Here is a 5,511-nt window from a genome sequence, read left to right as displayed (position 1 = left end):
ATGATTTTCATCCATATTGCCAGAACCAGATATAACATTAAAACCGCAAGCAGTTTTAAATGACTTTTTTTCCATTAAATGTCATTTTGTGCAGGGACTGTTCTAAACACGGGAAACACGTGGCACTTCACAGGCATACTACAGACACCCCCCAGGCACCATATTTAAAGGAATATTTCACTTTTTTTTTTCACTTTTAATCGTCATTAAAATCAGTGCTCCCGCCAAAACGGACGTTTTTAAAACTTTTTTTTGCATTGACCCATGTCCCCTGGGGGCAGGAGCCGGGTCCCCAAACCCTTTTTAGGACAGTATCTTGCATATTAGCCGTTAAAATTAGCACTTTCCATTTCGAACGTTCGAGTCCCATAGACTTCAATGGGGTTCTAACGTTCGCAACGAACGTGGGGTCCGTTCGAAAGTTCTGGTGCGAACCGAACCGGGGGGGGGGTGTTCGGCTCATCCCTATATATATGTATATGCATTAGTCCCTGCGCATACACACATAATGGAATAATATAATATAAATATATATATATATATATATATAATATATATATATTTTATATATGTGTGTGTGTATTAGTCCATCCACACAAAATCCCCTGTGCTCTTCCTCGCGCATACACACATAATATAATATAATAATATAATATAAATAAATATATATGTATGTATGTGTATTAGTCCATCCACACATGATATAATGTATTAGTCCATCCACACATGATATAATAATGTGTGTGTGTGTGTGTGTATATAATATATAATTTTTTTTTTTTTGCCCCTTCTATTATTTTATTTATTATTACACATTTTATCTAATTTATTATTACCCCTTTTTTTTGGGGGGGGGGGACCCGCAAACAAACTAAAAAATTTAAAAAAACTAGATCATCAATTCCAAAAAAAAATAGATCATCAATTCCAGCCTCACTGTGCCATCAAACCAAGGCACAGTGCACATCTGTTTCTCTGACTGCTCTACTCTTTGTATAAATTATCCTCACTCTTCTTTCTTACCCCAGGCCCTTTCTGTCCAGGGGAAGCCGAATTTGATAGCAAACTGACTATTGCTGTCGGATTTGGCTCCCCCTCCCAATAAAGCTTCCATTGCATTTCTAGGGTTATTACATTATTACATTATGTCTGTATGCTCGGGGATGAGCACGGGGGCGGGGAAGGTAAAAGTGTAATTTGCATTCGGGATAGAGGAGGAGGAGCTGTAGTGCAGAGGGATGGATAGGCGCAGTTCCGATCTGCGCCGAGAGGCAGGGGGAGCCGATCTCGGCGGGGATGCCATTCTCGGCACAACACCGGGGGAGAGGCAATAGGGGAAATACTCCGGGGCAGGGATATTATGTGCATTTTGAGATCGGGGGCTGGGCACTTATAACCAAGTTCGGGGGAATTATAATTGTTGGGGGGAATTTACAGGGAGAAGTACTCTGGGGTAATTATATGAGGGGGGGTATGTAATTGTAATAGAGGAAGTACTCTGGGGTAATTATAATATGTGGAGGGGATTGCGGGGGGCGATTACAATGCGGAGGGGGGCAGGAAAGCTACTTTGGGGTAATTATAATAATGTGGGGGGGGACTGTGGGGTAATTATAATAATGGGTATCTATAATATGGTTAGGGGGTTTCGGAGGAATTATAATGTGGGAGGGGGGCAGGAAAGGTACTTTGGGGTAATTATAATAATGTGGGGTAAATATAATATGGGTAGCGGGTTTCGGGGGAATTATAATGTGGGAGGGGGGGCAGGAAAGGTACTATGGGGTAATTATAGTGCAGTGGGGGATTTTTATGATAATTATAATGGGGGAGCGGAGGATTGTAGGGTGGTTATATATACATTGGAGGTAATTATAACAGGGTGGGGGAGGTGTTGCGGGGTAATTATATATGATGGGGGAAGGAGATTGTGGGGTAATTTTATTTGGCTGGGGGAGGGGTTGCAGGGTAATTATAACATTTGAGGGGGGCCCTATGGGGGGTCTCTGTCGGGTTCCTCAGGGTGTTGATCTGACTGTTCTGCTCCCTCCCTCCAGGTCCAATGAGTAGGGATGGCCTCGGCTCCAACTGGCCTGAACCTCCCTGGCACAGGAGACCCCCTACGTACAATACACTTAGCAAGACCGAAATCTCCCGGACCACCCCGCAGGGTTTCTCCCACCATGTGGAGACTTACTCCTGCCACACCTCACGACCCCCCCTCAGCTCAGGCCTTGTCCAGAATCGGGTAGGAGTGCATCCCAGAGCTGCTCAAACAGCTTCCATCCAGACCACCTTCTGCCAGCCTGAGCTGGTACCGAGTTCTGCCCTCCATCGGTGAAGCAGAAGGTAGTGGGGAACACGGGGAGGGCGACCTCGTCCAATGGGCCGACTCCATGAAGCTGACTGCGGGGCTGCCTGGACTACTACCAGCCAAAGCTTTGTACCGGAGTCAGCCCAGTGCTGACCCTAGTGCTGGCCGCCCGCCCGGCAGCCACAGGGATTTTAGAATGATGGACTCCACAGTCCCTGTAAACCTGCAGCAACCTGGCCTATCATGCCTCTTTGAATCCGGCATTCCCAAAGCCAAGCCTGGCCTATCATGCCTCTCCAAATCCGGCATTCCCAAAACCAAGCCTGGCCTATCATGCCTCTCTGAATGCGGCATTCCCAAAGCCAAGCCTGGCCTATCATGCCTCTCCGAATCCGGCATTCCCAAAGCCAAGCCTGGCCTATCATGCCTCTCCGAATCCGGCATTCCCAAAGCCAAGCCTGGCCTATCATGCCTCCCCGAAACTGGCATTCCCAAAGCCAAGCCTCCGTCCCCCCCCCCCCCCCCGGTCAGGGGGCAACCCTATGCGAGTGTGACCGGCGCTCATTGGAGCTGCTTCACACCGGTTCAGGGCGGCCGCGGAGCGGATTGCATACCGTGTGTGCGTGTTTGGGTCCGGTTCACTTGCAAACTCAGACCTGAATCACACCTGAACCGGTGAACAGACATGCACTGGACCCCGGGCACAAACCCGCGGCCGCACACATGTGAACCCGGCCTAAAATCTAATGATCTATATCAGGGATATGCAATTAGCGGACCTCCAGCTGTTGCAAAACTACAAGTCCCATCATGCCTCTGCCTCTGGGCGTCATGCTTGTGGCTGTCAGAGTCTTGCTATGCCTCATGGGAATTGTAGTTCTGCAGCAGCTGGGGGTCCGCTAATTGCATATCCCTGATCTATATAGTACACAGCGAGCCTTTTTCCCGTCAAGCTGTGAAGAAGAGCCTAGAAAATACCTGAAAAGGAGGTGAGTGCTCCACCTACTGGCTGAAAATGGGAACACAAAACAATCACATCCACCTGCAAGAAATCTGTTATTCAAAAATGTTTAATAAAATTTCTATAAACATCCGACACATTCACTCCATTTGTTTTGGTTTCAATTTTATTCCACCGTTCATATTTACTCCACGAAAAAAGAAAACCTAAAACCAGTGTTGGGACTTTGTATGAGGCGATGACTATGACAGTTCATGAACCTCCATCCCTGCTACATTGAGAAAGGGCTTTATTTGAAGGGCACTACTAAATGAACCCCTTCAGTACCGGGCACTGCCACCCCCTTCCTGCCCAGGGCCATTTTCAGCTCTCAGCGCTGTCGCACTTTGAATGACAATTACGTAGTCATGCTACAATGTATCCATGTAACAGTTTTATCATTTTCTTCCCACAGATAGAGAATTTCTTTTGGTGGTATTTGATTACCTCTGTGGTTTTTATTTTTAGCGCTGTAAACAGAAGAACAGCGACAAATTTTGAAAACACAGTGGGGGGTTATTTACTAAAGGCAAATCCACTTTGCACTACAAGTGGAAACTACAAGTGGAAAGTGCACTTGGAAGTTGCAGTCGCTGTAGATCCGAGGGGGACATGCAAGGAAAATAAAAACAGCTCTAATGAATATCCCAGTTTAAAAAAAAACCGATATGTATTCTTCTACATATTTTTGATTAAAAAAAAAATCGCAATAAGCGTATATTGATTGGTTTGCACAAAAGTTATACTCATTCATATAGGATGGGGGGCGGTATGTGGGGGCCCCCTTATTAAATGAAATCCCGGATTCTTGGCTCACGAGGGGGGGGGGGCGGGGTGCTCGCTCATTCCCACCCTCTTTCCTGACCGGCCGGGGCCGCGTGCTCAGATAAGGGTGTGTTATGGTCTTTGGGGGGACTCCCACAACGTTTTTTTTCGGTGTAGGGGTTCCCCTTTAAATCCATACCAGGCGACGAGGCTAGCGAGGTGTCTATTTCGCAGATTTAGGTGGCGAAATTCACTTTCTTCGCTAGTCCCGGCTACCTGGACTCCGTGTGGGCAAGTCCGTTCATTTCAAAAGTCGGGCGGAATCCCGCCATAGTCTGCCGGGTTGTCCGCCGGACCTAGCCCGCCAGAAAAGTCTGGTCGGGTGTGAGAAGGTCCACTCGTTCGGAACCTCAGCTGCAAAGTCCAGCGGTTTGTCCGCCGGATTAAGTCTGCCAGATAGTCCGATCGCGTGTACGTGGCATAAGGGGGCGATAAAGGGGTTAAGTGTGTTGCCTACTACGTGTTCTAACTGAAGGGTGGGATGGGAATTACTAAGGGAAATGACAGATCGCTGTTCGTACTTTATATGAACACACGATGGGTCTCCTCTCCCCTAGTGTTTCTTTTTCCAAAAAAAGTGCACTTGTAAGACCGCTGCACAAATACGATGTGACAAAAAGTATTGCAACAACCTACATTTTATTCTCAAGGGTGTTAGAAAAATATATATATAATGTTTGGGGATTCTAAGTAATTTTTTACGAAAAAAAAGGTCCATTATTATGTGTCTCATGTTGGAATAATTGAGGACTATCAATTGTTTAGATGATATCTGTCGAGACCTTTTTTTATTATATTACATTATATATACCTTCTCTACCAATTTATATGTATATATGCCCTTTGTGATAAAACGGTTATTATGCTCATTCATTTAGTAGTGTGCTTCATATAAAGTCCCACAATCTCTTTCCTTTTTCATATATACTCAACACTTAATTTGTACAGCACTTTCCCCCCCTGGGGACTCCATACACTGAGAAGGTGGGGAAGACATCTTGGAGAGGGCGTTGGCCGGGAATCGAACCCGGGTCATCTGCTTAGAAAGCAGCTATGCTCACCACTGCACCACCAACGCAAAAAAGTGGCATGTTTTTTTTTAGTGTGGGAGGAAACCGGAGAACCCGGAGGAAACCCACGCAAGCACAGGGAGAACATGCAAACTCCATGCAGATAGTGTCCTGGTCAGGATGTGAACCATGGACCCCAGTGCTGCAAGGCTCACCACTAAGCCTCTGTGCTGCCCATATTTGGCCTCTGTTCTATAAGGCCCACCCCCGCTGCTGAGCAGGGTCTTCTCCCCTCACCTCTCCCCCCTCTTCTGCCCCCACCTCTCTACTCACCTGCTTTTCTGCCCTCACCTCTCTACCCC

General features: G+C 46.8%; 1 non-coding gene across 1 annotated transcript; it reads right to left on the bottom strand.

The window, feature by feature from the left end:
• Window positions 1-5,145: 5,145 nt before the first annotated feature.
• TRNAR-UCU (transfer RNA arginine (anticodon UCU)) lies at window positions 5,146-5,217 on the bottom strand. Its single transcript has one exon. It is a non-coding gene; the product is annotated as a tRNA-Arg (tRNA).
• Window positions 5,218-5,511: the final 294 nt, after the last annotated feature.

This window comes from Lithobates pipiens, unplaced genomic scaffold, assembly GCF_037356315.1.
Source record: "Lithobates pipiens isolate NorthernLeopardFrog02 unplaced genomic scaffold, aLitPip1_a1.2 Scaffold_27, whole genome shotgun sequence".
Taxonomy (NCBI): domain Eukaryota; kingdom Metazoa; phylum Chordata; class Amphibia; order Anura; family Ranidae; genus Lithobates; species Lithobates pipiens.
This window is presented reverse-complemented; position numbering and strand designations above follow the sequence as displayed.